The following is a 13018-nucleotide window of genomic DNA, read 5'->3' on the forward strand; positions in this document are numbered from 1 at the left end:
GGACTGTCCCTATAAAATCGGGACGTCTAGTCACCGTAATCCCTCCCCGTTCCCATCCCTCAATCCTCTCCCCCTGCCTCCCCCTGCCCCAGACCTGGGCTCCCTGCACCCGGAAAGGGACTACTCACCTGCCGCCTGCGGAGCCGGGACTGGGAGCTGCAGCCTGACGCAGAGCTTGCCTGTCTGCCTGCCATGAGATGCGGGTAGGAGGCAGCGCCAGCTGAGAAGAGGCTGGCGCGGGCTGATGAACCAGTGCCTCTCCCCCGCAACCCGCCTGCTCGCCCTTGAGGCTTGGCCCCCATTCCAGCGCCCTGACAGCTATGGTCAGAGTTGTCTGGGCCACTCAGCTCCCCCCAGGCATCCTCCTCTGCCCAGGAGCCAGCAAGTGGCCAGGCCCCGCTCTCTTACCCAGCGGTGGCTCTTCCAGGCCTGCGGCAGCAGCTGAGCCAGCCCCACATAAGGGCCGGGGCAAAGTGGAACCAAAAGCACTTCCGGCTGGGGGAAGGCCACATAAGTGCTGAAACCAGGGACATGGGGGGGCGCAGCCGCACCTCCTGGCTTGTTGTGGTTTCCATTATGTCCAGGGTTTGCAGTTTGGTTCAATGGCTCTCATGGCTATAAAAATTGTTCCAGCATCATTGGCGGGCCAGCCCTTCCCCGCTCCTGCCCGGCAGGTGCTGCTCTGCCGTGGGCTCTGGCTGATGCCGCCAGGCCCGATCCTGCGGCAGGAGGAGGGACTGATGTCTCTGGGTCCAATCCTGCGCCACCCCATTTTTGCACACACACCCCCACCGCCAGCTCTGCGCCTGGGGCAGCTGCCCTTCTCGCCCTGCCCGAGTTACGGCCCTGGAAAATTGCGGTAACCGGACTTTGGGTGTCTGGTCAATACTTCTGACTGGAGACCGTACAGGTCTGCTTCAAACCGGACTTTCCGGTTGAAAACTGGACACCTGGCAACCCAGTGTTGCTGCAGTGTGGTGGAAGGCAGGGAGGAGTGAGAGGGCTACGCACATTGTCTTGAGTTCTACGGGGGACTCTGGGTTGCCGGGGGAGACTGCTAAAAGTCAGAGCGTCCCTGGGGGACAGTTCTGTGGGACATGGGGGGCTGTTTCAGCTGGGGTCTGGATGGCAGCAGCACAACACCTAGCCCTCTGGGCTGCTTTACAAGTCATCGCTGAAGAACCATTTGTAAAGTGACATGGTGATGGGGGCACCAACCCCAGGCTGGGCCAGAAGGGGTTTATGAGAGCCGGGGGGGGGCTCAATCGGCCCTGCCCTGCTACACCTGCAGTAGGTGTCAAGCCTGGAGGGAGGCGCTAAAGGAATGAACCTGCCTCAGGTGGGGGCTGATGAGGAAGGAGAGCAGATCTCTGCCTCTCACGCTGTGAGGGAAGGCTGGCTGGGCCAGGGACCTGAGGCAGGCCGGCCGGCCCGTGACCGGCAGCCCAGGTCACCTGGGAGGGAACGTGGCAGGAGGCGAATCCACCCCGGGTCCCCTGTGCTGGTGGAGGGGCCTGCAGGGAGCAGGAAGATTCCTGCTGAGTCAGGGGCTGCCCTGCCAGGGGGTCGAGAGAGAACTCGCCACAGCAGAGCCCGTGGGGTGGCAGGAAGTGCCACGAAGCTCTGCAGGGAGCCCACGGCTGATGCACTGTGTGCCTGGGAAGCGGCTGTGGCAAAGGCCCAAGGCTGGGCAAGGCAAGAAGTAGTCCAGGGAGGCAGCACGGGCTCTGTGTATCACGCCTTGGCTGCTGATTTAAGGGCCCCTGGCCCGGAAGCCAGCAGAGAGGTGGCCTGAGATCCCCTAGCAGCCCACTGAGGAAGGGGGGCAGAAACCCCCTGATACCAGGGGTAAGGACTAGCAAGTCCAGAGTCGTGCTGTGATGGATGGTTTATTGGACTACTGGTTTACCCCACAAGGGGTGGTGCTGCGTGGGACCTGGCCGGAGGGCTGAGGGACAGGAAGGAAGCAGACCATGGTGGGGCTGGAGTAGTGGGCACCAAAGAAGGAGAGCCTGCTACGCCATTCTCAGCCATGATGGGACGCACCAGCCAGTGAGTCATGCTCATACAGATGTATATGGACTTGTTGCAATTGTCTTATGGTTTCCCCAGTGTTCTTTCTCTCTGCTCGCTGCAGAGTGCCAATGGCTCAGGGAAACTTGCCTTTTTCTTTTTTTTTTTTTTTACATGAATGGTGTCACCCTTTCTTTAAAAAATATTCACAGGAGTGAGAAACTAATAGCACTAGATTCAGCCCATGGAGACTTCCTTCTCCCCATCCCCAGCTGCACCAACTGCCTGTCAGAGTGGATCTGCTTTATCCTGTGCTCTCTCAGTTCTGAGCACCAGACACAACTCTCTGCGAATCTTAGCGCCGATCCGAAACACCGCGTGCTATTCCAGCTGTGAGCTCCACATGCAGTTTTGCCAGTGCACAACAATCACAACCTACAGTGCCTCAGCCAACACACGTCAATCCTGACCTCCAACACCCTGCTCCATTTCTCAGCCCCCAGCCAGGTCTGCCTGTTGGTTTATGAATAAGATACAGTATGAGCAGTAGAAAATGACTTCTGGAGGACGGGTGAGCTAAGGAAGTGGTTAGGGCATTAGCCTATGAGTTGGGAGATCCACATTCAATTTCCTGTTCTACCACCAGCTTCTTATGTGACTTTGTGTAAGTCACTTAGCCTCTCTGTGCCTCGGTTCCCATATGTAAAAATGAGGATAACAGCACTTCCCTACCTCACAAGGGTGTTGTGAGGATAAATACACTGAAGACTGTGAAGTGCTTTGAGATCAATGAAACAGCACTATATAAGAGAGGTATTGTTACTATTCAGCTTGTAAGCTCTGTGGGGCAGTGACTGCCTTTTAGTTCTGTGTTTGTACAGTACCTAGCACAGAGGAATCCTGGTCCATGACTCGGTCTCCCAGGCACTACCCTAATAATATATAATAATAAAGGCTTTGGCACATGGCCCTATCAATCTGCCTCTATAAGGAATTGGGACGCCCCCTTGACAGATAACAGGGAAATTCTATCTCCCTGGTCCTTTGCCTCTTTGCTGAGATTGCAGCGGGGAGGCCAATGAGTGTCCATTGTGGTGGTGGTTTTGTGATGTGGCCACGTGTACATGAGGAACTGGACTGAGACCAAACCATTCCACGCAAGTCAGCAAACAATCACCAAACGGTAACTGTTTTCAGTTTCTGGGCCACTGACCGCAACTGGATTTGAAAGTGTGACCTGGAAGCTGAAGGCTTTGTTATTCGAGCGTGAAAAATTCTGTGAAAATCGTTTTGAAACCTTCAGCCGGAGAAGAGTGGCAATGTTTTTCATAGATTTGTAAAGCCAGAAGGGACCACTATGATCATCTATTCAAATCGCTGGCATAAAACAAACCAGAGAATTTCACCGAGGAATATCTGCATTTACCCCAACAATTTGTCATTGAGCCAGGGCATATATTTTGGAACTATCTCCAGCTTTGATTGAAATATGCCTTATGCTGAAGAATTTACCACATCTCATGGTAAACTCTTCCAGTGGCTAATTACCATTATTTAAAATTTGCATCTTATTTCCTGTTTCAACTTTGCTGACCTCAGCTTCCAGCTATTGGATCTCTGATACAGCAGAGTGAGGTACAATTAGAGCCCTCTAGAATCCAGTACTATCTCCTTATGCAGGTAACAATAGACCTATGTTAGCAAGAGCAAACCAAGATGATGTAGAAATAGAACTTTTTAAGAACAGGTTGCACAAACCCCTGTCAGGAATGGTCTAGGTAAGCTCGATCCTTGCCTCAGTGCAGGGGGTTGCACTAGATGGCCTTTCATGATCCCTTTTGACAACCTGACATCTTTTTTTAACATAATCACTTGTTCTTTTTCTGTCTCGCACTCTGCCTGCTCGTGCCTTGGGAATGGCAGCTCCTCCGGATGTGGACTTGTTCCTTGTTCGCTGCACTTTCCCAATATGCATTCACAGCGCTAATCTAAACACATGACAATAGTGTATGTCCATTGACTATGGCCATTCTGCCGTGGAATCAGCCAGGTCTAGCCCCAGGCAGAAAAATGAGTAAATATAATTCAAGCAAAATAAACTTACTTTCCTCCCACATGAGTTCACGGCTGTTATTTGATGGACTATTTGATCCAGATAGGCAGGCTTCCGTTGCGACAACTGTTCCGGTGGCTCACTCTGTACAGTGAACATTGCGCAAGGGCTTTAAAGCAGCAGCAATGGGAATTCACGAGCAGCTTGATAACCAAAGCACAGCACTGATGCTCTCCTTCACTTTCACCGGGGGCAGTGCGTCCTTGTGCACAGCGCACTGGGCCGGAGTCAGGTGATGTGGGTAGTATTCTCAGCTCTGCCACTGGTCTGCTGGGTGAACTTGCACAAGTTACTACAGCTCTGTGCCTCAGTTTTCCCTCTCTGTAAAATGAGGAGGATGCTACTGACCTCCTCTGTAAAGCACCTTGAGCTGTACAGATTAAAAGTGCAATATTAGAACTAGAGTATTATTATTTCAGATGTGCTCTTACTTTGAGGCGGATCCTGCACTGTTGAAGTCAATGGGAGTTTTGCCATTGACATCCATAGAAGCAGGCGCAGGACCTTGAATGCATTTGCCCCAAACTTTGACCAAAAACAGTGCAAAATGGGTGTGAAATGATGCCAAAGCAGAAAGATAGTGTTCTCCATGCACTGTGCACTAGTGTAAATGAGTGCATAAGGAATAGGGCAATGGAAAATTAAGCCAGTGGGGCAGTCCACTGTTCCACCTAAAAAGTTGACCTAGAGGCAACGCTATTTTTGCTACCCCACTGTCCAGTGCGTACAAACAAGGGCCATTCTTGGGGAACACTCTATTTTCTGTAGCTTTACAGAGACAAAAATCTCTGGGAAGAATGTGGGACGACACTGCAGTTATAAAATTCATAGCTGGAATTTTGCCAGGTCCTAAATCAGGGGGCCGGGCAGGTGAGAGAAGAGTGTGTTGCGTTTAGTACAAAGCAGACAGCTAGTATATGAGGCAGTTATTCATTCGAGGGAGCAGGCATTGAAGTTGGTGTCAGAACAAGTTGGGTTTGTAAGATCCTTTTCTTTGCATTCACTTACTGTTTGTGCAGCTACAGGAGAATAATTGACTTTCACTTCCTCAGATTTGTCTTCATTACCTCCAGAAGAAGTTTCCCTGTAACTCCTTGTCAGACTAAAGGATGTTTGGATTTGTTTTTAGATCCTTATAATGGGTCTTACAAGGTCCCCTCCTGGATAATGGCCGTGGTTCTACAGCACAGCCCCAGACTGTGCACGTAAAGGAGGCTGGAATATTTCTGGGCCCTCTTCCTGTAAGATTTAACATCCCTTCCACGAAAAATTAGGTGTTTGTTTTATGAGCAAGCCACATCCGCACCAGACCCCAACCATGTTCCTGGTCTCCATTCCTTACACCACCTTGGCTAGTGAACTGTTTCCCTAATTAAGAGCATATATGCCTTTGCTTTAAAAGCAGAATATGCCAAGATTTAGTCTTTCCCTGGAGATAGGGGTTGATCATCCTCTCTTTAAAGAGAGTTTCTGTCATCAAAGGGCTGTTTCCTTTCAAAGAATTCTTTGTCATCATGTGAGCTAAGGATGATGGGGTTGCAGGTGTTTTCGGAGATTGTTAAATTTCATGCTGAAGATTTGTTTTGGCAGAGTGGGGGCAGCTGTCTGAAGGTTTCTGTGTTTTGGGACCTGTTCTGTTCAACATCTTCATAAATGACCTGGAAGAGAGGGTGAACAGTGAAGTGGCAAAATTTGCACATGATACAAAATTTCTCAAGATAGTTAAGTCTAAAGATTACTGTGAAGAGTATAAAGGGATTTCAATAAACTGGGTGACTGGACAACAAAATGCCAGATGAAATTCAATGTTGATAAATGCAAAGTGGTTCATATTGGGGGGGGAAAATAATCCCTACTACATACAAAATTATGGTCTAAATTATCTGTTACCACTCAAGAAAGAGATCTTGGAGTCATTACGGATAGTTCTTTGAAAGCACCCACTCAATATTCATCAGGAATCAGAAAAACTAACAATGTTAGGAACCATTAGAAAAGGGATAGATAATAAGACAAAAAAAAACCCCGATAGTATCACTATATAAAATCCATGATATGCCCACACCTTGAATACTACAAGCAGTTCTGGTGGCCCCATCTCAAAAAACATATTAGAACTGGAAAAGGTACAAAGACGGGCAACAAAAATGATTAGGGATATGGAACAGCTTCCATATGAGGAGAGATTAAAAAGACTGGGACTGGTCATCTTAGAAAAGAGACAAGAGAAGGGGGATATGATAGAGGTCTGTAAAATCATGAATGGTGTCCAGAAGGTGAATAGGGAAGTGTTATTTACCCATTCATATAACACAAGAACCAGTAGTCACCAAATGGAATTAATAGGCAGCACAATTCAAACAAATAAAAGGCAGTACTTCACACAATGCACAGTCAATCTGTGGAGCTTGTTGCCAGGGGATGTTGTGAAGGCCAAAAGTATAACTGAGTTCAAAAAAGAATTAGAAAAGTTCATGGAGGATCATCCATCAATGGCCGTTAGCCAAGACTGAGAAGGATGCAACCCCTATGCTCTAGGTTTCCCTAAACCTCCAACTGCAAGAAGCTGGGATTGGATGACAGGAGATGGATCACTCACAATTGCCCTGTTCTGTTCATTCCCTCTGAAGCACCTGGCATTGGCCCCTGTCAGGAGACAGGATGCTGGGCTAGATGAACCATTGGTCTGACCCAGTGTGACCATTCTTATGCTGGGTGATATCTTAATGGTTCTTACTGTGCTGAGCGCGAGTCCCTTTAAGGGCAACTGTAGTGAGAGTGCAAAGATCCAGCCGCATTCATGGTCCTTCTGCTCTCTGGAGTACATGGCAAGGACTGCTCTCTGCTGCTGCCCTGGGGGACACTGCCACACCAAAAGGGCTGGAGATGAGGGAGGGCCAGGACGGGACCTAGGACTTGCCTCTGCATTTGGCCCTTTGCCTTCTTGAAACTGGTGAGGCAGTGGTGTGCGGGAGAGAAGGTGCAACGCTTCTTGGAGATACCCCGGGTGATGAGGCACCTTGCTACCACCTGCCCTTAGCACCAGGAAGCCTGGCCTGTGCCTGCTGTGTGTCAGTCCCGCAACCCCACCAGCTCCTGGCAACACAAGCCCTGCCTTCCATGCCTCCGCAGGCCCTGTTCCTCTGTACAGGTTGACAATAGGCACACACCAACCCCTGAGCCCTTGGAGTGTCCCTGCCACGGGACCACTCACTGCTGGAGCGCCGCCTCCTGGCCACTCTGGGGGTTCTTCTCCTTCCAGGGCCGGGGCCCCCTTCTGCTGCTTACTGCATGCTCTGCAGCCCCTCTCTCGCTCCAGGCTCTGCAGCCCCTGTCTCGCTGACTTGGCCCTCTTGACAAACGGACTCAGGCAGTTTTCTGCTCACTGCCCAGCCAATGCCACTTCCTCAGTGCCTGGCAGGGGAATCATCCTCTGCTCCAGGTTCCAGCTCAGGGGCCCTCTCATCAGCACCCAAGTTCTGCCCTCCTATTTCTTGTTGCTTTCCCCCTGAGCCTTTCTGGCTCTCTCCCCTCTCTAGGTTTGCCAACCCAAACTCCCTTCACCCAGGGAGTAACTGCAGACTACTCCCCTGCAGCCTAATTGGCTGATTGGGCCCTCCTGCCCTACCTCAGCCCTCTCAGAGCCAATGTGGGGGGTACATCCCACCACAATTCCCCTGGAGTGCCCAGCCCCAATTCATTGGACCCTCACAGAATTCACAGATCTGCTACTCCCCAAGGAATAGTACACACCAGCTTACCAGTTACACCTCAGACTCCATCACGCTGCTCAGCTCACAGCACTGAAATAGGTTGTGACAGTCTGTACACTTTTTAATGTGCCGCTATGACGTTACCCAGGGTACAGTCTGGACTGTTGGACAGCTGTGTCCCCTCAGTTCTCCAATCCGGGGTGCCTTTGCTCTGAAAGCAACTACTCCTGGTCTGCCCACACACAGCCTTCAGCATGTAAATCACTATAGCCAGCCACCCATGAATTATACTCCAGTCCCATTTCACTGAAAATGGAAACAACATGAGACCCCATATCTTGGCTGAATCCAAATTCGTCATTAGGAGGGCTCTGAAAACACCATTGAGCCAATTATTAGGTTCCCAATTTGCATGCAAACTTCTAAAGGCATTGAGGAAAAGGCCTTTTCAAGCTCTGAGGCAGTGTAGCAAGTCCTGAGGCCAGGTGGCCTCTAAGGACAGTATATCTTTAGCAAATTTCTTCCACACCCTGCATGGTCTGACTGGGTGGTAAACTCACTAATAGAACTGGTAGGAATGTTTTTGACTAAATGAAATTCATCAAAATTGAAATGGTTTGTGGAGAAGTGTTTCAACAAAACCTTTGTAGGACCATCTCTCATGCTTTATAGCCGCTGGTTAAGGTATGAGCCTAGGATGGGAGAGATCCAGGTTCAAGTGCTGGTTGTAAGTAATCTGGGATAAATCAGGCAGCATAAGAGCTTGCACCTGCATCTTTCACATCTCCAGCTATAGTGCCCCAATCATCAGGCTGAAGAGAAGCTGACACCAAGCGCTCTTGCTATACCTGGCTGGAAAGATCAAGTTTTGAACTGAAAACCAACACCTCAACACAATTCTGTTTTTGCAAAAGCATTCAAAAGGTCCTGTGTTTGATCCAGTATAAAGGTGCATGTCTTTCTCTAGCAGGTAACACTTTCCTGTAATAGCACTAAGACACAGCATCCACTTCTTAGGGGCGAGAGAGGCAGTGTGATCTAGTGAATAAGGTTGTCCTTTGGGACTCCAAGAGATTTGGTTTCCAGTTCAGCTCTGACCTGCTCAGTGACCATGGGCAAGTTGCTTTACGTCTCTGTGCCTTGTCTATTTAGACTTTGGAGAAGAGCTTCTCTATCTGTTTGTACAGCCCCTCACACAATGGGGCCCAGATGGTGGTTACGGGCCTGTAGATGCTGCTGTGTAATCTAAGCGTGTCTATATCCCATTATTGCCAGCTCCAAATTTTCAAAAATCAAGACTTAAAAATCAAGGGACTTAAAAAAAAAAATTCTGAATCTTTTCCTTTGCTTTCCAGTTTTTAAGCTCAAGTTTTTCAAGACTCTCTCTCTGCAACCGTGAGGGCCAGAAACGTTTTTTTTTTTTTTTAATCGCATGATTCTGGGAGCTGGAGCTCTGAGCAAAACACCAAAAATCAAAGAGTCAGAGAGCCACCATGGATGGCCCTTGATTGAGCTTCGTTCCATGATGTACACCTGCTGACTGCACCTTCTCTCTTACTCAGATTGCTTCTCTATAGGAGTGGCTTGGCACCAGTCCTTGCACCCAAATGCCTCTGTACCTCGAGGAAGTTTGGGTGCTGGCACCAACTTTACAGCTGAGTCCCAGCTCTTTACTTGCCATGAGAGTTAGTTTGATGGGAATATCACAGCAATAATAATACTTAGCACTTGAGCAAATCAATCTTCATAGCAGTCCTTGTGAAGAGGAGATGTGAGCATTATAATTCCCATTTCACATACGATGAAACTGTGCCCAGGGCCACAGGAGTGAATGTCAGAAGTGGCACTGGCATTGTGGTTCTGGCTGGCTCCCAGTCTCGTGGTCAGACCATTAGATCACATTTCCTTCTAGCTGAGTGACTGTAACATGGTGTTCCCAGAGCAGACCCACAATAATTATTAATAGCAGAGAAGGGCTCAAGTTGCAAAATTCAGATCTGGATCCTGGTTTCAAAGCTTTGCCCCTTTGTAAATGTGTTTGGATCCAGAGTTCTGTTTTGGCCTATTATTTGAATAGGGCCTTTTTACAAAATGTAGATCTGGCTTCAGATGTCAGAGTCTCTGGATCTGGAGTTTTGGTTCAACCCATTATAGACTTAAGGAGCGTTTGAGAAATTTGGACTGGGATCTGACATTGGATTTTGAACATTCCCTACACTCAGGATTTTTATTCAGACCCATTGCTAGTCTTCACCTCTAGCAATGATGCTCTTATTTTTGAGTATCCTTATGTCCAAATTCTTCACACAGAGAGGAGAAGGGAAATGTTGCATTGCTTTGCAGATATCCTCCCTTATTAGTTTTATCACATTTTGGTCTGGGAGAAATGTCAGGCACCAAAAAAGACTCAAATGAAAATGAAGCTTGTGGCCAAATTGAGCAATCTGGCAAGATCATTTCACAACCAGTCTCATGAAGCTGCACATTGTCCACCATTTTGTTAATTTCCAAAACGTGTCAAATTGGGGGGCGGGGCACGGACTTAGCTAAGATTTTTAAACTGAGGGTAGAGTTGAATAACAGAATATGATGCTGGCAGACCAGGTGCCAGCTCATGTCAAGGGTCACACTGACATATGCAGAGCTGGAAACCCGTTGGGATTTAGCTGTAGGTCAGTGTAGTTAAACCAGATATTACTGTGACAAGGATGTGTTTAGCGTTTAGACGTCATGGATGTTTGTAGGATGCTGCATCCCATGCTATAAGATAATGCTGGAGTGTTTGCTCTGTCATTGTAAAATGTTTGTCCTGAAACTCTGTAACTCATCAAACAGTTAAAAAAAACCCAAAAACTTCACCTAATGCAAAAAAAACGGATTCCTTATCTCCTGCCCATTAGGAAGGACTATTGAAATCAAATGGGCCATTGTGGAGCAAAGACTTAATTGATTGTTCCACCCACCCACCCATGCAGAGGTTACATGCAGAAGTGCTTGTCTCATCAGCTTGGACTCTAGGGAGATGGGGATAAAAATCCCTGACCAGAAGGAATTGGGGTCTGTGTATGCTGCTTGAACTCTAAGGGGCAAAGATTCCTAAATTTAAGCAAGCGATCCCCAAGACTAACCTGGGTTAGCCCTAATGGACATATAGAGCTGGCATATTTCAGCAGCTCTATCACCATCTGAAACCTAAGACTGCTACTCATTTGTGTGTGCATTTATCTGTTTTAACCTTGTAAATAACTTGTCATTCTTTTTCCTAGTTAATAAATCTTTAGTTAGTTTACTGCAGGATTGGCTACAAGCTTGTCTTTGGTATGATATCTAAGGTGCAAATTTATCTGGGCAAGTCGCTGGTCCTCTGGGACTGGCAGTAACCTGAATATTTTGTGATCTTTGGTGTGATCATCTATCACAGAGTCAAGCTTACAAGATTGTGTATGGAAGATATTCTAGTGTTCTGGTAACAGTGCAACTAGTAGCAACAATGAGAACAAACCAACCCACATGTTGCCCTCTCCCTTTTTCAGTGCAAAACCTTTCTCCGCTCTGCAAGATTTTAGCTATTGTTATCAGTCCCTGCAAAGCATGGAGAAACAATCAGCAGCAAAACCGCTCCACTAATTGTTTCAAGATAAAGCCAGCTGGAGTAACTGAGCTTTTTAATCCAACGTGAAAAGAACAGAAGCTAAATTTGAGACAAAAGCAAAAGTTTAAAAAGTTACATTGATCAAAGAGTTTTCAAAGGAACATTCAATTATATCTGCAGCATCTAAATGGGAGGGTTGTTCTTTTATTTATTTCTTGATAAAGAGAATTATTAGGTCTTGTTATCTACCTTCTCTTTAATGCATCCTGCTCAAATGTGCAAGTAAAAGCCCTGCTTTGTGAATAACAAAGTTGCAAGTGAAAAAGTCTGATTAAAATTAGGTTAAAGGATACAAAAAAGAGAGAGAGTGTGTGTATTTTACAGTCAAAACTTCCTTGTGTAACCATTGATGCAGTCAAATGATGAGAACAGATCCTGATTACAGTGCAGCACGGCTCTGCTATTCCAAGTGGCTGACTGATCTTTCTGCAGACAACTGAAATGGTTTCAGAGTTTATGAATTTGGAAACGAACCATGCAAAAAGAGATTACTGCTTTAGGATTCATCGCATGCATCGGATGAAAAATGAGAAGGCTGTGCATGCTGGAACAAAATTGGCAAGGGGAAATGGAGAATAGTACATTCAGGAAGCAGAGTTCTCGCTGGAGAGAGAAGATGCCGTATCCAGATGCCAGGTTGTGGTTTAAGGTTACGGCGCATTCACAATGAGAAGGCTCTCGGGTTTTAAAGCCTTGGGTCCAAGTCCTTTCCCTATCTTCAACCATATTTTTTTCCACATGCTCATCTTATTAGTCACATTTTTTTACATCTAGGGACTGATCCAAGCCTGCTGAAGTCAATGGGAGTTTTTTCATCGAATTCCATGGGCTTTGGTTTAGGCCCCTAAAAGTGGCCCTTTTGGGTCACATTCTGCTCCCATTTACATAGATGCAACTATGGAGCAAGTCGATTATTTACAATTGAGTTAATCTGTCTTTACATTGGTGCGAGAATTCAGCCCTTTGGCTGCCCCAGTGGTTTAGAGACAACACCCAACCATGGCACTGTCCCAGGTTCGTTGAAAGGGATGGGTGACCTGGCTTAGATTTAGGGAGAATTGTGGTTAACCCTTTCCCATTTTTAGAACCCAACACTGTGCTGGGATTCTGAAGTGGTGGAATGCTCTTTCATCACACACGCATGCGGTGCTGGTTTCTGAACAGAACTGGAAAGTTCAAAGTACCACAGAAAGCCAGTGCGAGGGGTATTTTAACTAGGACTAGAAGGAGAGGGGCTGGAAATGGCAAAGTAATGCAGGTATTCATGATGTTTCCAGCCCAGTGTTGTAGATTAATGCAATACAAATGGCTTTGAAAGGGAACACAGAAGCATCTGTTTGGCTGTTTGTTTGAAATGATCTTAAATTACATGTCTGTGTGGCCCATTTACCTAATTGTAGGGTTTCTATGGGTGTTAGACACTATTGCCTCTAGGAGCCTCCTTCCCCAGTCCCATTGTGTTCTTTCCCAGGGACTGAAATTGATTTAGGCAAATGGTGCAATGTAAACTGGTGTTGCTAACGAACT

The sequence above is a fragment of the Emydura macquarii genome, unplaced genomic scaffold, assembly GCF_026122565.2.
Source record: "Emydura macquarii macquarii isolate MOO-44397 ecotype Brisbane River unplaced genomic scaffold, CSIRO-AGI_Emac_v2 contig_1230, whole genome shotgun sequence".
Lineage (NCBI taxonomy): Eukaryota > Metazoa > Chordata > Testudines > Chelidae > Emydura > Emydura macquarii.